At 42.4% G+C, this 25,553-nt stretch overlaps 1 protein-coding gene across 21 annotated transcripts in view; it reads right to left on the bottom strand.

Moving 5' to 3' along the window:
- The window catches only part of RBFOX1 (RNA binding fox-1 homolog 1), a 2,494,239-nt gene that overhangs the window by 1,743,271 nt on the left and 725,415 nt on the right, over positions 1-25,553 (bottom strand). The gene's annotated exons all lie outside the window — the stretch shown is intronic.

Here is a 25,553-nt window from a genome sequence, read left to right as displayed (position 1 = left end):
TTAGTCAAGATGGTCAGGAACGTCCTCAGTGGTGAGATGAGATTTCAGCAGGAGCCCACTTGAAGAAAATGGATAGAGCCATACGGATGAACATTCTAGGTATGAGAGGGCTTTTAAAAAATCATGTGCAGGCTGGGCACAGTGGCTCACGCCTGTAATCCCAGCACTTTGGGAGGCTGGGGAAGGCGGATCACCTGAGGTCAGGAGTTCAAGACCAGCCTGACCAACATGGCGAAACCCCTTCTCTACTAAAAAATACAAAAATTAGCTGGGTGTGGTGGTGGGTGCCTGTAATCCTAGCTACTTGGGAGGCTGAGGAAGGGAGAACTGCTTGAACCCAGAAGGCGGAGGTTGCGGTGAGCCCAGATCATGCCACTGCACTCCAGCCTGGGCAACAGAGCGAGACTCGATCTCAAAAAAAAAGAAAAAAAAAAATTCATGTGCAAAGGCCCTATGGTGGGAACATCACTGGACTATTCCAGAAACAACTTAGCGGCAATGTAGCTGGTTCTCAGCATGCTTGGGTGAAGGCAGTAGGGTGAGACGCAGTCAGAAGGGACAATGGGACCACATGCCCCAGAAGCTGACAGACCATTATAAGGCTTATGGCTCTGCGCCCGATGAGATGGCAACTGCTGGGTCTGGAGCAGAGATGTGTCCTGGCCTTTTGACAGACTCCTCAATCTGCATGCAGACTCCTTGGATAGCAGAAACACCCTTTAGATAAGGGTTTTTTATTCTTGGCACCACTGACTTTTGGGACTGTATAGTTCTTTGTGGTGAGGGGGTGTACTATGGGATGTTTACTAGCCTCTCTGGCCTCCACCCGCTAAACACAAATAGCAGCTCCCCTATTTTGACAACCAAAAATATCCCATGCACATTATCAAACGTCCGTTCAGGAGAATCTAGTTGAGGACCACCACTTTAAAACATCACACGGCCGGGCGCAGTGGCTCACACCTATAATCCCAGTAATTTGGGAGGGTGAGGCGGGTGGATCCCTTGAGGTCAGGAGTTCGAGACCAGACTGGCCAACATGGTGAAACCCCATCGCTACTAAAAATATAAAAATCAGCCCAGCCTGATAGTGGGCACCTATAATCCCAGCTACTCATGAGGTTGAAGCAGGAGAATCAATCACCTGAGCCTGGGAGGTGGAGGCTGCAGTGAGCTGAGATGGTGCCACTTCAGCCCAGCCTGGGTGACAGAATGAGACTCCATCTCAAAAATAAAATAAAATAAAACATCACACAACTTCAGAAGGAAATAAATAGTCTAATCCAATAGTTTCCATGCCTCATTAAACATTAGCATTATCTGGGAAGTTTGTTTTTCCAAATACAGATTCCAGAGCATCACCCCAGACCCACAGAGCCTGTGTCCCCAGGGGTTAGGGCTCTAGAACCTTTGTAGATGCCAGCTCTCCATAATACCCCAAAGATCCAGCCCAGCCCTTCTCCAATTCCTGTCTTTCCTGCTGACCCTTCACATTGCTGCTGCCAAGGCGCAGCTCCTATACTATTATTTAATCATATGTTTCCCTAAATCAACCAATTTCTTTTACTTAATTATTGATGCTAAAAAGGGAAATCTGTATCAGTAGTTCCCAAACTGATATCAAAGGTGTAGGAACCACTGAGCATCCTGTCAACAGAAATGTAGCCTGGGGTGGAGTCTGATTCGCATTTCCAATGAGCTCCCAGGGAGGCAGGCTGCGGGTCTGCAGATCACACTCTGACTTCTGAAACTCCACATCACTTCCAGAAATGGAAACGCTACTTGTGGCACATAGAAGGTAGTTATAAAAAGCAAGCCTAGTGTAAACAAAACCACGTGAAATTGCAGGACGACAAGGTTGCCCGACAAAGTGTCTGAGCCTGAGGTCTGCTCCCTCTGGTGCTAAAAGGGGACATTAGAAGGATTTAAGAGGCATTAAACACACACATTCACAGGCGCGCACACACCTACCTGCTATTTGCTCTTTCAGGCCACCAGAAGCACTAAGAGGGAATGAAACCTCCTCATGATATTAATTAATGTTGTCTAATGCCTGGTCTGTGTCTCACCTAAAATTATCACAAATCCCTTCCAAAGTCACCAAGCAGACCCCTCAACTCTGGGAAATACTCAAGAAGTCCAATTTTCTCTACTTAACTTCTGAGAATGCGGAGGATCACTGCTCATTGCCCCACAGGGAGCCGATAAAAACTGTGAACAGCTCTCAGGTCTGCTGTCTGCCCAGGGCCACAGTGAGAATTCGGCCTCCTGAAGGATCCTGAGACACCCTGAAGCTCCCCATCCCACTGATGCTATCTGCACTTTCCCCCCCGAACTCACCACGACCAGTCTCACCTGCCTGGGAGGTCATTACCATCTGCACCGTTCTGCCGCCTCCTGCTCTCTGCAAGCTGTGGCCTGGTCACAAGATCCTGCTGGAGGGAAGGAGTCGATTTGGAGATGGCAATCACTCAGCCAAGGGAGATGCAAACAGTGGTAGGAGACATTAAAGCATTTTAACACTTGACCTTTATGCCCCAAGCTAAATAAACAGAATTGTTTATGATAGCTAGGATTGCAGTTTCCTGCCTTCCAGAGAAAGGCTGTTGGCAGAAAGGAGCCTAAGTTCCTAGAGAGAGAGAGGAGGGTGGAGCTGATTGGAAGACTTTTCAGGAACCCTTTGATCAAATTCCCCAGCACAGCAGTTTCTGCAGGCAAGAGTCTGGACTCTGGTGTCAGACTATCTGGGTTCAAATCCCAGCTCTGCCATGTGCTACCTGTGTGAGTGACCATGGGGAAGTAATTTAACCTCCTGCACCTTAAATACACTTTAATTTGTTTCTTTCTTTGAGTCAGAGTGTCACTCTGTTGCCAGGCTGGAGTGCAGTGGTACGATCACAGCTCACTGCAACCTCTGCCTCCCGGATTCAAGCGATTCTCCTAACTCAGCCTCCTGAGCAGCTGGGACTACAGGCACACACCACCACGCCTGGCTAATTTTTGTATTTTTAGTACAGATGGGGTTTCACCATGTTGACCAGGATGGTCTTGATCTCTTGACCTCGTGATCCATCTGCATCGTACTCCCAAAGTGCTGAGGTTAGAGGCGTGAGCCACCATGCCCAGCCAGCTGCATTTTAATTTCTAGATGGTGAAACTTAACTGAGAGAATGTAAGTATCACATAAGGGCAATACATATAAACTATCCTCACACCACATAGTAAATGCTCAGTGAATTAGTTATTATGGTGTTAAGCCCCTCAACAGTCACTAATCACATTGAATGAATGTTTCCTCTCTTGAGATAAAAAGAAGGAAATAACAAAATAACAAATTTTGACTGCTGGCTATGGTTGTCAAGAGGGCTACATTACAATCCGAGTCTCCCATTCATTCCCAGAAACATACATTTCACATCACTGCAACAAATGATACCTCTCACGTTTATCAGATCAAGAAAAAATCCTCCATTCCAGAAACGTGCTGGGGTTTACTCTTACTGCAAGAACCGGGTGAGCAGGGGCATCCTTGGAGCTCGCCTCAGACAGGTAAGGGAGTTTTAACTGGAAGCTTTCATGCCAATCATTTCTGCCCCAAGAGACAGCAGCTGTCTCATTTAAGGAACGCTCATTCCCATTTTCAGTTAAACCATTGTCCATGGTAATGGAGAAGGCAAGAGGGGCCTAGGCCTAGTAACTTTCTTAGCACCATAACTCATTAACTTAGTAACAAAGAATACAGCATGGAATGGGAAACACCGTGACTTCACAGTGGAGAAGCTGGCAGCCACCCCCTCAGCCCACCAAAATGGGCACCATGATGAATACTATTGGGGGTGTAGCTCTCGGTATATGATGAGAAGAGCATTTCACTTCTGCAGTGTTGTTCCCCACAACTCCAAACCCCAAGCTAATCATGAGAAACACATCAGCCAAACCCAGACTGTATGTACAGGATGCCAGACTGGTACCCCTCAATGCTGTCGTCATTTAAGAAAAAAAAAAAAACACTCTGAGACTCTAAGTCTCTTTCACAGAACAGAGAAGATTAGCGAAAGGGGATAACCAAATGCAATGTGGTGCCTGGATTGGATTCGGAATATAAACAGGTCATTAATGGAAACACCAGTAAGATCTGAACAGAATGTGGCCTTAATGGTAATATAGCAGCGCTGGTCCCTTCATTACAACAAACCTACCCTGTTGACGGACGATGTTATCAGTGGGGAAAACCATATGTAGGGTATACAGGAACTCTCTGTACTAACTTGGAAACATTTCTGCAAATCCAAAATAATCCCCAAACACAAAGCTTAATTTTTTTATTTTTTATTTTTATTTTATCTTTTAAGAAACGGGGCCTCACTCTGTCACCCAGGCTGGAGTGCAGTGGTGTGATCATAGCTCACTGCAGCCTCCAATTCCAGGGTGCAAGTGATCCTCCCACCTCAGCTTCCTGAGTATTTGGGAATACAAGAAGGCACTACCACACCTGGCTCTTCTTTTCCTTTTTTTTTTTTTTTGGTTTTTTTATTTGGAAGAGACAGGATTCTCCCTAGGATGCCGAGCCTGGTCTTGAACTCCTGCCCTGCAAGCGATCCTTCCACTTTGGAAAGCTTACTTTACAAAATTGGGGGTGCGGTGCTATCCATAGCTGCTCAAATATGAGAAAGAGGAAGAACACACACAAAGTGGGAATTGAAGCCAGCATGGCAATGTCTGGATATCATGGAATATCAATTTTAGCAGTGAATAAAGGAACAGTCAAAAAAACTGTCTAAGCCTGTGATGTTCATAAATTTCGACTCAAAAAGCCAAAAAAGGCTTTTTGAGTAGAAAACCTAGAGAAGGGAGCCGCCTTGATGGTGGTGTCTGTTAATACAGATCAGGACAGTGGGGTAGTTGCCTGCCCCACATCTGACCTTCTGTATCTTTGGATTGGATCACTCTTCTAACTTTTCTTGCAGTTCGAAACAGACAGCTGAGCCTGTTTTCCAATCAGCAGTTGGTTTTCTCTTCTCCGTTGGTGTTCTCCCCTCTCATAGTAAGCAGCAGCGTTGCAGTTGTTCCCAGAAGCTGGAGGCTGTTTCCAGGGCCAAAGGTGAGCTTACAGTCACCTGGTTTCCATGGAAACCAAAGCATCGCCATGCTCTTTCCAGAGCAACTTGGCCAGGCCCCGAGTACATGTCTCTCCATTTCAAACTAATCTCCCCTGCACCACACACAGAGATTTCCCTGGAGGAGCATCACCAGGGATCGTAGGGACACATAGCTCCCCCAATGACCATGGAGGGCAGGGAGTGGTCTCTGGAGAGACTCTGCATGATGGGCTGGCCTGTGAAAGCCCAGAAAGGCCTCCAGCATTCTCCCAAGATACAGACCTCTTCCAGGGTCATGGGGCAGGCAGAGAGGTGGTGAGGAGCCATCATCAACCATTTTTCCAAAGTCACCAGAGTTTTTGGAAGGAGCAGCAACCTCAGTTCTGCCTACACAATACAGCTACAGAGATGGATGGTCCAGTCAAGTGGTTTCTAGAATTTAGCTTACTAGAAAATTACCTGGAAGACTTGTCACCACGCAGATTCCTGGGCTCTGAGACAGCAGATTCTGATGTCCTGTGTCTGTGATCTGTGTTCTTACCCATCCCCTCCCCAGGTGATTCTGGGAGAGGAGTATCAAAGATCAGACTTTGAGAAGTACAGGTGCAGGAGGAAGCAGACAGGAACCTGCACTTCTAACCTTGTTCCACATCTAATTTGTTTTATCACATTTAGCAAGACCTTATTGATACATTGATTGACAGAGTCTCGCTCTGTTGCCCAGGCTGAAGTGCAGTGGCATGATTTTGGCTCACTGCAACCTCCAACTTCCAAGTTCAAGCAACTCTCCTGGCTCAGCCCCCCAAGTAGCAGGGATTACAGACATGTGCCACCGCACCCAGAGAATTTTTGTATTTTTAGTAGAAACAAGGTTTCACCATATTGGCCAGGCTGGTCTTGAACTCCTGACCTCAAGTAATCTGTCCACCTTGGCCTCCCAAAGTCCTGGGACTGCAGGCATGAGCCACTGTGCCTGGCCTCAAATACTGTTTTCAAGGATGGCAGGACAGAGACTGTGATGTTCCTTAGAATACCTTAGAATTCCTAAGGGAACTGGACCACCCTGGAATTTCTTTCCTAATGGTATTCTAAGGAACATCACTCTCTCTACCATGCCACCCTAGAAAAAAAGGGGTTCTAAGGCCAAATAGTTTGGTAATTAGCGTTTATTCCACTCTTCTCTAGAAAACACATTATGTAGCATTTTACAGACTAAGTCCTGCCATAAAGGAGTCTATGTGAGCTTTTCATCCTGATGTTTTCCTAACTCATGTGCTCACAGAACTGTGTTGTTGCTGCTGTTGTTTTCTTGTATGCTACTTGCTACTAACCAAGTCCTGGGATACCTAACTGGGTAAGTGGGAGGCCAGAAAATACTAATTATTTTATTTTATTATTTATTTATTTATTTATTTATTTATTTTGAGACCGAGTCTCACTCTGTTGCCGAGGCTAGAGTGCAGTGGTACAATCTTGGCTCACTGCAACCTCCGCCTCCCAGGTTCAAGCAATTCTCCTGCCTCAGCCTCCTGAGCGGCTGGGACTACAGGTACACATCACCACATCCGGCTAATTTTTTTATTATTAGCAGAGATGGGGTTTTACTATGTTGGCCAGGCTGGTCCTGAACTTCTGACCTCAAGTGATCCACCTACCTCAGCCCCCAAAGTACTGGGATTATAGGCATGAGCCACTGCACTCTTCCAGATAATAAAAAATATTAATTATTTTGGCTAAGTTATTACTATATGTCGAGCACTTGCCATTCAATATCTCATTGAATTACACAACTGCTCTACCCAAAGCAGCACAACCAGCAAATGGCAGAACCTCGATTCCAACCCTAAGCATTTTGACATTGAGCTTAAATTATGCTAGGAGCTCCTCAAACATTGGCAAGAGCAGAGACTATGACATGACATCCTTTACTCCAGAACTGATCATAGATAAAGTAACTTTCTGGACACAGGAAAGATGAATACACTGGTTCAGGAAAAACAAACAGCAGTGCCCATGAAAACAGCTTATACAGGGGAAAAATGTGGACCCTGAAGTTTCAAATGCCAAGCAATACTAAACCATAAGTGTACAACCCAACTTTTCGAGTTATAAGCACACTCGGTTTTTCCCTTCCTTATCAGATGAGCTTTTGAGTAATGTAGCAGCCAGGCACCCAGCTCTGTGATGTATTACATTAATGCATTATCAGAAGCAGCTGTTGCTCTAGTCATATGGATGAAGGCTGCAGAGCTTGGGTGATGTATTGCTCCAACATACCGCAATGGAGGAATGAGGCAGATCGCGTGCAGGATAGCAATGCAGTTAGAAAGTCGAGGTCGATTTATCAGGGCCATCCCAAGCCAGCATCGAGAAAGAAGAGTCGGCTAGGCTGTTGGAATTTATCAACATAATTATGTGCCATGATTTATTAAGTACTAAACAACAAAGGCATCAAAGGCACTTTTGTTGTTGTTGCTTCAACTTATTAAAAAAAGAAGACAACTTTTTAAAGTGATTTTGGTTTTTTACTTTTATTATTTTTATTTTTATTTATTTATTTATTTTTGAGGCGGAGTTTCGCTCTTGTTGCCCAGGCTGGAATGCAATGGCGTGATCTCTGCTCACCGCAACTTCCGTCTCCTGGGTTCCAGCGATTCTCCTGCTTCAGCCTCCTGAGTAGCCAGGGTAATAGGCATGTGCCACCATGCCCGGCTAATTTTGTATTTTTAATAGAGACAGGGTTTCTCCATGTTGGTCAGGCTGGTCTCGAACTCCCGACCTCACGTGATCCTCCCACCTCTGCCTCCCAAAGTGCTGGGATTACAGACATGAGCCACTGCGCCTGGCTTGGTTTTTACTTTTAAATAGTAAAGTTCCTCTACACAAATAATTACAACTAATGAAATCCTTAGACTAAAGATAAAATGTGGGTTGGGGACAGATCTTATTTTATTTCTTTTCAGATGGAGTTTCGCTCTGTTGCCCAGGCTCAAGTGCAGTGGTGCGATCTCAGCTCACTGCAACCTCCGCCTCCCGGGTTCAAGTGATTCTCCTGTCTCAGCCTCCCGAGTAGCTGGGATTACAGTGCCTACCACCACGGCCAGCTAATTTTTTGTATTTTTTAGTAGGGACAGGGTTTCACCATCTTGGCCAGGCTGGTCTCGAACTCCTGACCTCAAATGATCCGCCCGTCTCGGCCTCCCAACGTGCTGGGATTACAGGCGTGAGCCACCGCGCCTGGCCCGGATCTCTTTTAATCAGGTATGTTTCTGTCTTTGATGGGAAATAAGCCTTTATCAAGTTATTCATGAAACTCCACCTCTCTTTGCAGTTCCAAATGCAACAGGAACAGCTGAAGCAGTTGAGCACTAAACCAAATTGGATCTGGCATTGCCTGCTGCACATCAGAGGTAGAAGAACAGCCATATAGAGAACAATGGTTAAGAATGTATTCTATTCTCACTGGGCTGAGCACTCTACATCCATTATTGCATTTCATATGCGTTATAAACCTTCCATATAGATACGACGATCATCTCTATTTTACAAATGAGGAAATGAGGTTTTAAGGATGTTAAATTAATTTAACCAAGGCTTCACAGTCAGCAGGTGAGCTGAAAATGAAAACGCCGGTCATCTTGATGCCAGAGTCCGTTCAATATGCATTTTCTGAGCCCTACTAAGTGTAAGGTACAGGAGATTCGTCACGGCTAAGTATGGATAAGCCCCAAGTAAGTGGAACATAATTTTAGCAGAAGAGACAGATCCTTGTCCTTGCTCCAAATGAATGAATGAACAAAGAAATCAATGAATGAATAAACAAAGAATGAATGAACAAATAAATGTATTATTGTTTAGAACAAAGAAACTCAGTCTACTGATATAAATATGAATCTCATCCAAAACTCCCTCATGGAAGCATGCAGAATAATACTTGACCAAATATCTGGGCACCCCATGGCCTAGTCAACCTGACACAAAATTAACCATCACAGCAATATAACAATAACAAAAGTAGTAAATCGAGACTGGTCCTTCATATCCTTCGTATATGACTTTTCTGACTCTGACCTAGGGTAGGCATCATTACCCCCATTTTACTGCTAAGGGAACTCTGGCTTTGTGCATACAGGTGTATGAACAAAATGGCAAGACATACTAACTATGATGAGTTTGAAGGAAACAATGTCAGAAAAATAGCAGGTTGGTGAAGAGTGGTCAGGGAATAGAGTCCATGTGTGATATAGATCTAATTGCTCCTAACCATCAAAGACATATGACGTTTAAATCAATGTATATGTCACAGCTTAGACTCTGTTCATATATTTTCCAATACCCCCTTCTTTCATGAACATCCCTAATATTTATGAGGATAAGTCCAGTTCTCTCCACCACTTCTAAATATAGATATCACATTTACCAGTATCATAAGGTAGAAAAGAATATTATTTTTAGCCTGTCTCTTTACAACAGGTAGTCAGCTGACTCTTTAACCTTCTGCCACACACCTTTGCTACATCTCAGGGCAGCTGAAATGTTTAAGACCCTGCCAGGCGGGCATGTTTCATCCATTCTCACACTTTCTGTAGCCATACAGGGCTCAACAGGATGATGACTCATGAAAAGCCTTGTTTTTGTCTGTGGAAAAGCTGGGGAAAGCATACCTTGCAGAAAACTCCTCAAGCATTCAAGCTGATCTTGAAGACAAGATTTACCTCCCCTGCTACTAAGGAAGCCAAACAGCCAACGGTTTATGGTGCCCAGGAAGGTGGCAAACAGACAGGAGATCTTCTGGAGTGGAGAGGGTGAGAACCACGTGCAGGGGAGACTGCCAGAGCCCCAGCATGAGGCAGGCAGGTCCTGAGCCACCGTAAGGTCAAATAATGAACAGGACATGTTCCCACCTCCTGGTCCACTACCTGCCCGAACCTTCCCTGATTGCCCGCAACCAATTATTCCAGGGGCCGCATCTCATCCCAGTTTTCCCATCACAGAGTTACTCTTAGCTAAGGGGTTAGCCATAAGGGCCAACACCCCTTCCCTTTCCCAGAAACATTCTCGTTTTAAGAGAGGACGCTGGAATACTTGATGGAGTGAACGATGGACACTCAGGCACTGGACACATAATGAGAGGTTTCTTTCAAAACAGACGGACCTGCCATCACCATGCATATCATGCACTATCGATGGTCAGCGACACTGTCTAGCTGTAAAGCTGATTCTGGAATTCGTTTTCCATGTGTAGCCTATGGAAATAACATTTATTCTACGAATCCACTTAGCAACTGTATTAGTCAGGGTTCTCCAGAAGATCAGAACAGATAGGGAGGAAGGGAGGGTGTGTCTGTGTCTGTGTGTGTGTGTGTGTGTGTGTGTGTGTGTATTTATTTATCGTAAGGAATTGGCTCACACAATTATGGAGACCAAGAAGCTCCAAGATCTGTAGGGTGAGTCAGTACGCTGGAGGCCCACGAGAATGAATGGTGGTATTCCAGGCTGAAGGCAGCAGGCTGGAGACCCAGAAAGAGCGCATGCTTCAGTTTGAGTCTGAAGGCAGGAAGAAGCAGACGTCCCAGTTTGAAGTCAAGCAGGCAAGAGGAATTCTCTCTGACGCAGGGGAGCTCAGCCTTTCTGCTCTATTCAGGCCTTCAGCTGACTGGACGAGGCCCACCCACATTACATGGAGCCATCTGCTTTACTCAGTCTACTGACATAAATGTTAATCTCATCCAAAACACCCTCATAGAAGCATGCAGAATAATATTTGACCAAATATCTGGGCACCCCATGGCCTAGTCAGCCTGACACATAAAATTAACCATCAAGGCAACATAACAATAACAAAAGTAATAAATCCAGACAGGTCCTTCATATCCTTCCTATATGACTTTTCTGACTCTGACCTAGGGAAGGCATCATTATGCTCATTTTACTGCTAAGGGAACTCTGGCTTAAATAGTTGATTAAATAAGTTGTCCAAGACCACAAGAGCTAGTGCATTAGCAGCATTCTAACTTATGATGCTGCTCTAATTATTTGCTTTCCTTAAACACAATGAGTCTGCATCATAAAAATAAAATTAACACCCCAAATGACAGATAATTTAGCCTTGGGGGGAAAAAAAACCAAATTACCTCCTTTCATCCTTGAAATCTCCTGAGATCTATGGTCTCCACACCCAGCATATCTTATTTACCATCCTCACACCTTCTATGAACTTCCTCTTCCTCTTCTTGAGGATAACGTCCAGATATGATGTCATTTTCTGTCACGTGACAAGGACTATTAGGGGAGCCTAAACTGATTTGGCTCAGAATCAGCTCAGAAATACATCCTCACCACTGTGATATAAATTCCTTGAGGAAAAATAATAGGTGGGTCTGGTTCACTGCTCCATCCCCAGAGTCAGCACCGTGCCTAGCACATAGTAGATCCTCAATAAACGTGTTGACAGATGGACACCTGGATATGGGAGGAAGAAAGATGAAGACCTAAAGGGGAGAGGAACACTGTCATGTCAGCTCACACAGGGAGCATCCTCTGGTATGGACACATAGCAAGACAGGATAGAGATGTCTCTTTGTGGAATGAGATGGTTCAGGAAAAACATCTGGGTATAAAAGTTTGGGATATGTGCTTTAGGGTGCCCTGAGAACACATGCTTGACAACACTCACTTTACTTGAATATTATGGTCAAGCCAATCCTAAGAGAGAATGAAAAATGAATATCTGGCAATGTGCATACTGACTCAAGGCATATTTTGCTGTGCAATGAAAACACGGCCATATAGTCATGGACTTCATGATTTTGATGTCAGTGCCATTTCAGTCAATTTCGCAGGGTCCTTTATCTAAAAAAAAGGAAAAGAAAGACCTCCATATTCGTGACCCAGGTCTAAGTCCTGCTTTCTCTTTCACGACAGTCTGGCAGGTGCTACGACTTGGTCGGTCCACAGTCTGTCTTCTCTACAGACTGTAAAATTACTCAGGGTCAAGGTTTCTATCTTATTTCTATTTGAGCAGCTCTTTGGTTGAAACTGGAAATGTGATTAGTGTGCATTCTGGCTTAAAACCTAGAGAATTTTCCTTATGTGTAGCAGAAATATGCCACCATAGTCAAGAGAGGAGCCTGCTTTGGTTTTAATCCCAGAAAAATGACCATAAGCAAGCCATTCACCCTCTGGGGTTTCAAATCCCCACCAGAAACATGTGTTTAATATTTAGAATTCTGGAAGAATGATGACCGTATAGTCTCTAATTCTTCCAAAATCCCTACATAAAAAAAATAGAGTAACCAGAACAAAATGAGTAAACAGACAACATCTATGAGAAACAACGAAGTGCCTACATGAATGTCAAGATATAAGTGGACACAGACCAACCATCCACATCCCAAGACTCCTGTGCTACTCTCCTCTATGTGATAGGAAGCAGCAAGAAACCTCAGGTCATGCGGCAGACTCAACCAAAGGAGACGCCCAGTGTGACCAACAGGCAGTGGCAGCAATGTGTGGAGTGCCAACCCGAAGACAGCAGCTGAACTAGGAAGAGTATTTCCCAACCCAACAGTGGGTGAACACAACACATCCCCAGTGAGCTGCGAAGCAACAAATGTGGTCAACTCCTTGCAAACGTTCAAATTCCAAGACTCCAAACTCTGCTCGCAAACTCCCAAACTCAACTAACCAGTCAGAGCTGCTGGGAGGACCATCCACACTGAGAAGATATTGCTGGAAGTCAGCAGCAAAAGAAAAAAAACGAAACAAAGTCCAAATAAAAGTGATGGAGGTGAGGAGGAGGGGACAGACATCACAGACAGCAAGGGACAATTTTTTAAAACTACATGAAAAAAAAGCAAAAACAACAAAAGAGGGAAGTTTGATAAGCTACCTAAGATTTTATGAAATATAATATCACTTAAAAATGAACAACAGAGGCCGGACATGGTGGTTCACACCTGTAATCCCAGCACTTTGGGAGGCTGAGGCAAGCGGATCATGAGATCAGCAGTTCCAGACCAGCCTGGCCAACATAGTGAAACCCTATCTCTACTAAAAATACAAAAAAAAAAAAAAAAAAAAGAGCCAGGCATGGTGGCAGGTGCCTGTAATTCCAGCTACTTGGGAGGCTGAGGCAGGAGAATCGCTTGAACCCAGAATGCAGAGGTTGCAGTGAGCCTAGTTCGTACCATTGCACTCCAGCCTGGGTGACAGTGCGAGACTCCATCTCAAAAAAAAAAGAACAACCGAAAATAATCACAGGCATACCTCATACAAATTTATTATGAAAGAGAAAAAGGAGCAGACTAAAATCTCTACAGATAACAAAAGCATGCCAGAGAGGCATTGTCAAAAATAAGATCAATGCTGCAACATTCTATTTCAAAACATGCCAACAGGCATTGAGAAAGGGATACAAGAAATGGAAAACAATATAAATCAGAATTAGAAAGCCTTAAAAATGAGGTGACAGAATTTAAGAGAAAAAAACAAAAGAAAAAAACTCATTTTAATAACCAAGAATAAACTGGAAAAATCTAAGGGCAAATCAACATGAAAACTAAAAGAGAAAAGGGAGAAAATATAAATAGTCCTCTCAGCAAAGGTGAATTTTATGATGTGTAAATCAAGCTGTTAAAAACAGAGATAAATAAAAAGAAGATTCAAGAGTATGTAGCACATTTTAAAGATGGGTAAAATAGAGATGAGAGTCCTTGAAAAAGAAAGAGAAAACAAGAGAAAAGAACAAACTCTAAAAATCCTATTTCAAAGAGACTTTCCCAAAATTAAAATTTTTTAAAAATTAATGGAATCACACATCAAAACAAAAACAAACAGTATACCTGCAAATAGTGTTCTCAAGTGTCCTTTGTCAAGGATAGGATTGCAAATTACTAGACACGAGAAAAAAAAAATCTTCAGGCATTTTGGCAAAAGAACACCTGATTTATAAGCGAAAGAAAATCATTTTCATGTAGCTTGACAGAATCAGTGTAGGCCTGAAGGAAAGGAAATAATAATATTTAAGAGACTTAAATAAAGTGACCCACATGTTCTATATCCAACACAAGTCACCTATACACAGAAAGGATATAAACTGTAAACAACATGCAGTAACTCAGAGAAGAGAATCCTCATGGATCCTCCCCTAAAAATGTACTGGAGAGGCCAGTGCAGTGGCTCACACCGGTAATCCCAGCACTTGGGGAGGCTGAGGCGGGGGCATCATTTGATGTCAGGAGTTTGAGACCAGCCTGGCCAACACAGTGAAACCCCATCTCTACTAAAAATACAAAAATTAACCGGGCATGGTGGTGCATGCCCATAATCCCAGTTACTAGGGAGGCTGAAACAGCAGAATTGCTTAAACCCAAGAGGTGGAGGTTGCAGTGAGCTGAGATTGCACCGCTGCACTCCAGCCTGGGTGATAGAGCAAGACTCTGTCTCAATGAAATAAAATAAAGTATTGGAGAATGAGCTTTAGACCGTCAAAATGGTCAGAGAGATGTAAACATCAGGATGGTTATTTGTAGAACTAAGACTGAGGGTTTATAAAGCAAAGTAATCATAAGTAACATATATATGATCTGACAATGGAGACATAGTACAACCATGAAAAACAGAGGAATGATAGGGATACCATATGCAAAACAAAACAGCCAGTCCCCAAAGCAAAATACCCCTGCTTTCAGATATCCTAATTGATGGTAGTAAAAACTGATGTAGTCTGAGTATTATAATTCTGAGACTGTGTGTATATATTGTTGAAGCAATTACATAATTTGGGAATATCCTAATTGTATAATATCCTGTGTCCTTTACAAGCAGGATTCTTAGGGGGAAGAAGAAGAGATAGATAAAACAGAGAAAAGATTTGTTAAAATCCCTGAAGTGTAAAACATGGATTGGAAGTATCAGTATGAGCCCATGGTGTATTTTATCCTTTTAAAATTGTGTGTGTTTTTCTTGCTTTATCTACTATAAAGGCATAGAAACGATGAATAACTCAGTAACAATGAGCATCTCTAGCACTCAGATTATGGTCATAAAATATCACTTCTCACTAAAAGAAATCAGGGCTTCTTGGAGAAATTACTGATTCCAATACCAGGTTAAGAAATGTATAAAATGAGCCTGGAAATCTTATCAAACCAGGTAGCAAGGAAACTATCAAGAACAACTAAGTCATATCAAAAGGACTCAAGAGCCACAGTAGTTTTGCATAATGTATACATTGTATAAAAATTATTCATAGATATATGCTCATTTTTAGGGATTAGTAGATCAAAAAAGCTTTCAGACCCCTGGTCTAGTGCTGGGACTGGCAAATGTTTTTGTAAAAGGTCATATAGTAAATATTTGTGGCTTTGCAGGCCAGATGGTCTCTGTTGCAACTACCCAACTCTGCTGTTGTTAACTCAAAGAAGCAGCCGTCGACTATATATAAATGAGCAGTCATGGCTGTGTTCCCATCAAACTTCATTTACAAAAACAGGTGGCACCTGGGCTATCGTTTATTGACCCCCCCCCCCCGCCGATTTAGTGCAAGAAAGACAATTAACTAGGTCATTTCAATCAGTGTTAGACTGGAGAAAATAAATCTTCAGTGATTTGAATCAGAACAAAGGCTGTTTGGGAAGAGGACAGGACAGTGACTGGTGGAGGCATGAATTGCACTTCCATGAGGCTGGTGATATGGTTTGGATCTGCCCCCCTACCCAAATCTCATCTCAAATCGCAATTCGCCAAGGGTGGGGACTGGTGGAGTGATGTGATCGTGGGGACAGGTTTCTTGTGAATCGTTTTAGCACCATCCTCTTGGTACTGTTCTCACAACAGTGAGTTGTCAAAAGATTTTGGTCGTTTAAAGGTGTGCGGTGAAACCCTGTCTACTAAAAACACAAAAATTAGCTGGGTGTGGTGGAAGGTGCTGTAATCCCAGCTACTTGGGAGGCTGAGGCAGGAGAATTGCTTGAACCTGGGAGGCGGAAGTTGCAGTGAGCCGAGACCGTGCCATTGCGCTCCAGCCTGGGGGACTGAGTAACACTCTATCTCAAAACAGAAAACAAAAACAAAGTGTGTGGCATCTCCCCACCTCACACTTGCTCCTGCTCTGGCCATGTGAACTGTCTGCCCTCATGTTGCCTTCTGCCATGAGCAAAAGCCCCATGAGGCTTCTTCCCTGGAAGCAGATGCCACTGCCCTTCCCGTACAGCCTGGAGAACCATGAGCCCATGAAACCTTCTCTTCTACATTACCCAGTCTCAGGTATTTCTTTATAGTAGCACAAGAATGGCCAAATATAGCCGGTCATGTTCTATTTCTACATGCATCACTCATGGTGGCTTTATGAGTGTCTTCACTTGTGAAAATTCATTGAGCAATGAATTTACAATTTGTTCACTTGATGTATATTAGACTTCAATAAAATACAGTACATCTGAAAAAAGAGTTAGGAATTTTATGGCTGAAGAAATCACAGACAAAAAATAAGGAAAAGCTGCTGCATGAAGTATGAAGAGGAAACTGTTGGGGGCAGCATGCATGCCAGCTCCTTGGCTGAAATATTTCACAGCCAGGTGGATAACATCCAGATCTTCTGGGGAGGGTATCTCAGGGACCAGCTGATTTATAATGAGAGGTGTGAGCTGGAGGAGGAAAGAAGGATGGACGTAGAAAGACAACATGATAATCCACCCACTGAACTCTCCAAAGAAAGGCCAAGGGAAACCTGGCCCCCACACCCACCACACTCAGAGTGGCTACTCTGCCCATGAAGCCAGAAAAAATATCCTCACTCAGAGGCAAAATTAGACTCTGCTTAACTCAGAGATGAGGCAAGGTTTAGGGACGCAGTGATCTGAGTATCAACCATGATACTGCCTTTCAATAGTAATTTCTTTTGAAGCTTTGTGGAGGTCATTGGTGCCATTCATTAAAAATGTTGGGCTTTCCATCTGCTTCTTATGTGACAGAATGATATTTCCTGGTTCTTTTGTAGGTGAAGGTGTGGTTATGTGTTCAGTTCTGCCTGAGTTGAAGCATGTCACTTACAGCTTGATTGGTTCCCCCACCCCCTAGCTTTATGGAGGTATGGTTGACAAATAAAAATTGTATGTATTTAAGATGTACATCATGATGTTTTGATATATGTACACATTTTGAAGTGATTACCATAATGAAGCTAATTAACATATCAATCACTTCACACAGCTATATTTGCTTGTGGTAAGAACATTTGAGGTCTACTCTCCCAGCAAATTTCAAGTATACACCACATTATTATTAACTATAGTCACTATACTGTATTTTAGGTCTCCAGAACTTGTTCATCTTATAACTGAAAATTTATACTGTGTGGTATAAACAGAGTGGCCAGCATCTTCCTATTTTTCCCACCGTCCTGCTCTGAGTAACCAGCATTTTACCCTCTGTTTCTATGGGTATGACCTTTTTAGATTCTACATATAAGTGATATTTGTATTTGTGTCTTTCTGTATCTGGCTTACTTCACCTAGCATAACGTCCTCCAGATTCATCCATGTTGTCACAAACAGAAAAACTCCTTTTTAAGACTGAATATAATTTCATTGTGTATACACACGCAAACACACAAACATATCTACATATATACACACACCCTATTTTCTTTATCCATTCAGCCATTAATGAACTCTAAAGTCATTGTGTGTGTGTATATATGTGTATATGGTATATAAATGTATATATGTACCAATGTGTGTGTATATATATATATACACACACACATATAACCTAACAGTCATTGTGTGTATATATATGTGTATATGTTATATGTACATATATATATACACAAACACACAATGGCCTAAGAGTCACTGTGTGTATATATGTGTGTGTATATGTGTATATGGTATATGTGAGATATATATACACATAGATATATATACATATATACACATATAGATACATATATACACATATACATATATACCTATGTATACATGTATCTCACATTTTCTATATCCATTCATCCACCACTGGACTCTTATGTCATTTCATATTTTGGCTATTGTGAATAATGTGAATAATGTGCAATAGACATGGAAGTGCAGTCCTCTCTTTATTTCCTTTCGATTTATACCCAGAAGTGGGATTGCTGCGTCATATGGTAGTTCTAGTTTTAATTATTTGAGAAATCTCCATACTGTTTCCCATAATGGCTGTACCAATTTGCATTCCCACCACCAAGTGCCTAAGAGTTGTCTTTTCTCCACATCGTCACCAACACTTACGTTTTGGCCTTTGGACAACAGCCATCCTAATAGATATGAGGTGGTATCTCATTATGGTTTTGATTTTTACCTCCCTGATCATGCTGAGCACCTTTTCATGTACCTGTGGTCCATTCGTATGTCTTCTTTGGAAAAATATCTATTTGAGTCTTATGTCTATTTTTAAAAATCTGGCTATTGGCTTTTTGCTACTGAGTTGTATTACTTTTTATATAACATAGATATTAATCACTTATCAAATGTGTGATTTGCAAATATTTTCTCCCATTTCATACGCTGCCTTTCCATTTTGTTGATGGTTTCCTTTGCTATGCAAAAACTTTCTGGTCTCACGTAAAACCACTTTTTATTTTTGCTTTTGTTGCCTCTGTTTTTGCGTCATGTCCAAAAACTGCTAAGACCAATGTCAAGGCACTTTCTCCTGTGTTTTGTTTCTAGGAGTTTTATGGCTTTTGGTCTTAAGTTTAAGTATTTAATCCATTTTGACTTGATTTTATGTATGTTGTAAGATAAGGGTCTAATTTCACTCTTCTGCCTCTGGATATCCAGTTGTCCCATTAACATTTCTCGAAGAGATCATCCTTTCCCCATTGTATGTTCTTGTCACCCTTGTTGAAGGTCAGTTGATCATAGATGTATGGATTTATTTCTGAGCTATTAAACTCCACTGGTCTATGTGTCTGTTTATATGCCAGTATCATAGTGTTTTAATCACTATAGCTTTGTAATATAATTTGAAACCAGGAAGTGTGATACCTCCAGCTTCATTCCCCCAGAATAATCTTGCTCAAGATTCAACATCTTCTGTTGTTCCTTGCCAACTTTGGTTTTTTTTGTGTGTGTACAACCTGATGGTTTCAAACTGGTGTATAACACTCCAGAACTTTATCTTTCTGAGCCAGAGAATGGCAATGATGGGAATGATAACTGCTCTATCACCTTGGATCAGCTCCATGACCCACCTGCAATGGTCATGTAATGGAGCAAGAACCAAACCTTTGCTGCTTTAAGCTATTCAGGTTTGAGGTTTGATACAGCAGCATTACCTAACCTATAATGATGGATGTGGGCATCTAAAATGCACTTAGATCAACAAGCAGATTTTCATGAGTCTTTTGAAAGCTGCAGTTTATCTTATACACATAAAAATATATTTTCAAATATTAACTCACATATTACAATCAGGATACATAATACAACCGTAAATCAGTAAAATGCCATTCTATCTTATTAAGTTAACACTTTCTAAATTCAAGACCAGAGTGGAGGCAATTACTTCCCAAGGATTAGAAGACCATATTGAACTTGGACCTCTGTCTGGAGTCCCAAAGATAAGCCCTATCATATAAAAGGAAATTCTTTCTCTCAAGGCAACATACTCACCATTATCATTATATATTAAAAAAAAAAAACCCAAACCCTCACTTCTCATATCATAGCTTCTGGATTACTGAAAAGCGAATGACCCAATTCCTAATCCAGAGCCCAAGAAACAGGCTATATACACTATTACCACTTTTACTATAATTACTCTTAATGATAATAATAGTCACCTTCTACGATCTGTTAACCATTTCTCAGTGCTTTACATATCATCATAAACAACATTTGCTCAGTGAATGAATAACTATGAATGAGGTAGAATTTGAAATGGGTATTAAAGGAGACATGAGATTTAGACCCAATGAGACTAAGGGGTAAAGACATTTTGGCCAGAGAGGATGATGTGAAGTGAAGAAAAAAGATGGAGACAGGCATGCCACATAATGGGAAAGGAGGCAGGCATTTTTTGGCAGAAAATGGAATTCAGATGTAGTCTTACAGATAAAGAAGGTCGCCTGAGTGCTTCATATCTAGGGACTGGGATGACAAAGCATAATTCAAAGAAGACTGTCCTGATAGCAGTACAGGGTCAGGATGAGAACAGGGAGAGACTGAGTCTGGGAAACAATTTCTGGCAAATACGCAATAGCTCAGGCTTGATGAGAAGTGGATCTTGCCAAGTACGTAGGTATAAAGAGTGAATGTGACTATGTTTTGACCAACTATATATGAGTGTAAGCATGATGTGAGATCTCTGGAAGATCTTAAAGACAGGAGATACAGCCTTCTTTTCTCCTTTATTCATCATACCACCTGGAACATGTAAGTGATGGCTGGATCTCCAGGGGCTATTTTGTACCATGAGAACAGGAGCCATGGATGCACAACGGATTTGGAAGGAGAGAGATGGGCTCCCAATACCTTCATCGAGCTACCACACTAATCAAAGCCTACCTGTTTCTGGATCTTTTTCACATTAGAGAAGGATAAACTTCACCTTAATTTACTGTTATTTGGAGTTTCTCCTAGAAGCAACTGAATCCAGTCATACCTGATAAAGGAGGTTAGAGAACAAGGGGAGGCGGGACATGATGGCTCATGCATGCAATCCCAGCACTTTGGAAGGCTGAGGCAGGAGGACTGCTTGAGGCCAGGAGTTTGAGACCAGCCTGGGCAACAAAGCAAAGCCTCATCTCTACCAAAACTTACAAAAAAGAAAAATCAGCCAGCCATGGTGGCACATGCCTGTATTCTCAGCTGCTTGGGGGGCTGAGGTGGGAGGATTGTTTGAACTGGGGAGGTTGAGGCTGCAGCGAGCCATGATTGCACCACTGCACTCACCCTGGGTGATAGAGGAAGACCCTGTCTCAAAAAAATAAACCAATAATTAAAAAATTAAACTATTGTTTTTTGTTTTTTTTTTAAATAAAAGAGAACAAAGGGAGACCTAATAAGCCAAACAAATATAGTGTGAAGTAAGGGTTAAGGATTTCTGTCCCACCACCCGAATTTAGGTTCTGGCTCTGCTACTGAGTAATTTTGGAAGCTTAAGCAAGTACCTTGGTTTCAAAAATGGTTAAATATGGAATAATGATAAATAGTACCTACCTAATGGATTCTTAAGATGATGAAATGCAACAACTAATGTAAAATGTTCAGCATGCTCTGTGGTGCAAATTTTATTAAGCAATGCTGAATAAAATAGAATAGAATATGCCCCAAATGAAAAAAAGGCTCAAAATTCTTGGAGAGAGGAAATGAATGAGAAGGGAATGGATACTTCTGCCAGAGGGTTGGGAGAGGTTAGAAAAGCTTCCTGGAAAACACATTTCTCAAACTTTCTTTCTCCTTTCCAGGATCACCCATGTCACCTTCATGCCGTGAAAATGAAAAGTCCAGAGAAGGTGGCTTTTTCCCCCGTCTCAGCCCTGCTGTCTTCTGGCCATCTTGGGAGGGAGCCTTTGACCACAATTGCGGTTCCACCTTCTGTTTAATGGGCTTATGGTCAACACTCTGTCAACAGCCTATCAACACCATTGATCTTCATGTTCCAGGAAGTACTGTGCTGTTGGGAAGAAGAGACTCTTGGCTTCAATTCTGCATAAAAGGGGCTGATTAAATCAAAGGGATGTTTGGCTTTTTGCTGTGTTTGGGGTTGATCAACACTGACAGAATGATGGAGGAAGTGGGGCTGGGCTCTGTGAAGTTGAAAACTCTTTCACAGAAACCAGGCCACTTCTTAACTCCCCAAACACTTCATGAGGAGCTAGAAGTTTCTGAGATATGACTGCTTTGTGAAAGGCATGAATCTGATTAACACTAAAAAAGGCAAGAAAAAAGAAGGTGGAAATGTGCATGGTTTAATGGCAAGCAGAATGTATTTATAGCTACATTTGGGGAATGTGTTTGAAGATGACATTCTCATAGCTCCATATTTGCTGTTTTCACGTAATAGTTTGGGGGAACATAAAAAAATGGAATTTGGGAGAGGCATGGGGCTGGTGGTAATATGAAATCTAACAGGTTTGAGTCACCTTCCTCCACTCGGTATCAGTGTGACTATGAATAAATAATAACTTCTTTCAGCCTCAGTTTGTTTATTGCAAAATGAGTTATGGTAATAATTAAGTGAAATAATATAGATAAAAGGGCTTAGTAAATGCTAAGCTCCTCTTATTCTTTTTTTTTTTTTTTCTTCTTGAGATAGAGTCTTGCTCTGTTGCCCAGGCTGGAGTGCAATGGCATGATCTTGGCTCACTGCAGCCTCCGCTACCTGGGTTCAAGCAATTCTCCTGCCTCAGCCTCCTAAGTAGCTGGGATTACAGGCACATGTCACCATGCCCGGCTAATTGTTGTATTTATAGTAGAGACGGGGTTTCACCATATTGGCAAGGCTGGTCTGGAACTCCTGACCTCAGGTGATCCCCCTGCCTCGGCCTCCCAAAGTACTGGGATTACAGGCGTGAGCCACCGCGCCCAACCTAGGGTTCCTCTTATTCAAAAACACTTGTTGGTAGCTAGATGGGGAGAGAGAGGGGCAGAGAGAGAAAGCCACCTACAATTTCTTTCTTTCTTTATTTCTTTTTCTTGAGACAGAGTCTTGCTCTGTCACCCAGGCTGGAGTTCAGTGGCACGATCTCGGCTCACTACAACCTCTGCCTCCTGGGATCAAGTGATTCTCCGGCCTCAGCAACAATTTCTTTAGGATCTGCACAGCATCTTTCTGTTTTCTAGTGAAAACTGCCATTTCTTACACATCCTTAAAATTCAATCCAAACTTAGTTGTATTTTTGCTTTGGGCTTACCATGTGTTTTTTTTCTTCATCAGAAGCTTAAATAAAGAAACTCTGTTCTGGACTTTTATACAAATTTCCTTTTTACTTACCCCTTGCACTCAAAATGAGGAACATTACTCTTAGAAAACACCCCTGTCATTGTATGTTCCTGAGCAAGAATGGATGTTAGATCAATGGAGTGACGTGTGTAGAATCTGCATTCAGCCAATTTAAAATTTTAATAACAGTTGAGCTTTGGGGCCTGGGAAATCTCTCCAGACAGATAACTGAGAGATTCAGGCTGAGGAAGAAACCTGGGAATTGGAAAGTGGTTTGGGAGCATCCATGTTCTATTGGTTCTCAAGGCAACAGAGGTGGCTTTGCAAGAGTTCCATCTGTGAATAGTTAAACTCGAGTGAGCAATATAAAGCCACTGTCTGATGCTTAGCCAGCATCACTGCTCACGAACAGGATGGGCAGTCTGTCCTTGACCTCCTTACACTTCAGTTAAAACCACAGGTAGCACATATCAAGCCTTCCTCTGTGCCAGGCACTGCGGCAAGGTTTACCCGGTGTGGTCAGCAGAATAAAGCCCTCCCTTCCTCCAAAGATGTTCACATCCTAATCCCTGGAACTTGCAAATATGTCATTTTATATGGCAAAAGGAACTTTGCAGATGTGATTAAGGTTCTTGAGATGGGGAGGTTACCCTGGACTATCAGGGTGGGCCCAGAGTTGCAATCTCAAGGGTCCCCAGAGGAGGTAGCCAGGAGAACCAAGGTTAGTGATATGCAGAGACAATAGTATCAGAGATTAGCATGATGTGGCTACCAGCTAAGGAATGTGGGTGGGTGCCAGAAGCTAGACAAGGCAAGGAATAGATTATCTCCTGGAGCTGCCAGTAGGAACCTTGATTTTAACACCATAGATCTGAATTTAGACTTTTGACCTCCAGATCTGTAAGAGAATAAGTCTGTGCTGTTTTAAGCCACTAATTCTGTGGCAATTTGTTACAAAAGAAAAGGAAAGTAATACACCTGTATTATCTCATTTAAATCCTCACCTGCACTTATCACCCCCCTTTTTCAGATGGGGAAACTGGGGCAAACTGAGGCTAAGCAATTTAATACCTCGCACCTAATAATACCTAATAATTGGCACACCCAAGGGATGGACTGTGGTGGTCTGGCATCAGAGTATGCACTCATTACCACTGTATGATAGGAAGGCTTTGAGGGAGCAGGCAAGAGCACAGACAACACTGCAAGGAGGCTTATCTCCACCTCCTTAGCAAAACAGTCACTTTCTAAAGACCGCTCCACAATTGTGATACAATTAGCAAATAATGCTAATTCCAAGCAAGTCTCATGTACTCATTAAAGCAGGGCCACAAGAAAGCTCTGTTTTAGTGAAACATTTATAGCACCCCTTTGATAAGTATTGAGGGTGCTAAGCCCTTTACACAAAAAAGTATCTCCCCAAATCATTCCCAAACACTACAAAGGTGGTGCCATCAGTATTCTCAGTACACAGATGAAGAATTTGAAGTGCCGTAGATTCTTTGGTCTAAAGATGCCCATCAAATCTAAACTCAACACAATTGAACATATGGACATAGAGAGTAGAAGGATAATTACCGGAGGCTGGGAAGAGTAATAAGAGGATGGTGGGGGGAAGGTGGGGATGGTTAATGGGTACAGTAACAGAAAGAAGGAATAAGACCTTCTACTTAATAGTACAATAGGGTGACTACAGTTAATAATTAATTGTACATTTCCAAATAACTAAAAGAGTATAACTGTATTGTTTGTAACACAAAGGATAAGTGCTCAAAGGGATGGAGACCCCCACACTCCATGATGTGACTGTGGTACATCGCATGCCTGTATCAAAACATCTCATATGCCCCCCAAATATACACACTTGCTGTGTACCCACAAAATTCCAAAATTTAAATTTTTTTAATGAAAAATAAAATAAGGCTGCCCATCAACATGCAAGTGATTCAAGATGACTTGCTGAGAGACTCCTGCTTCCACATATGAAAGATCAGCTGCTCCAGAAAATGCCCTCCTGATATAACAATTAGAAATTGTGGCTGGGCATGGTGACTCATGCCTGTAATCCCAGTACTTTGGGAGGCCGAGGCAGGCAGATCACTTGAGGTGAGGGGTTCAAGACCAGGTGAGAGGTTCATGGCCAACAGGGTGAAACCCCATCTCTACTAAAAATACAAAAATTAGCTGGGCGTGGTGGCGCGTGCCTATAATCCTAGCTACTGGGGAGGCTGAGGCAGAAGAATCGCTTGAACACCGGAGGTGGAGGTTGCAGTGAGCTGAGATCATGCCACTGCACTCCAGCCTGGGCAACAGAGCAAGACTCTGTCTCAAAAAAGGAAAAACAAAAAGAAAAAAAATAAATTGTTTCTCATAGTGTGATCCTAGCATATCAATCACCTAAGAACTTGTTCAGGTAGACATTCGGTCCAGCAGTGTGCTGGTAACATTTAATAAGTGGCTCTTCTGTAAAACAATTTTTAAAGCCCCGACTTAAAGTAATTTACCAATTACTATGGTGTAAAT

Source organism: Pongo pygmaeus, chromosome 18 (assembly GCF_028885625.2).
Source record: "Pongo pygmaeus isolate AG05252 chromosome 18, NHGRI_mPonPyg2-v2.0_pri, whole genome shotgun sequence".
Taxonomy (NCBI): Eukaryota; Metazoa; Chordata; class Mammalia; order Primates; family Hominidae; genus Pongo; species Pongo pygmaeus.
The sequence above is the reverse complement of the archived record's forward strand: the minus strand, read 5'-3'. Positions and strand labels throughout refer to the sequence as shown.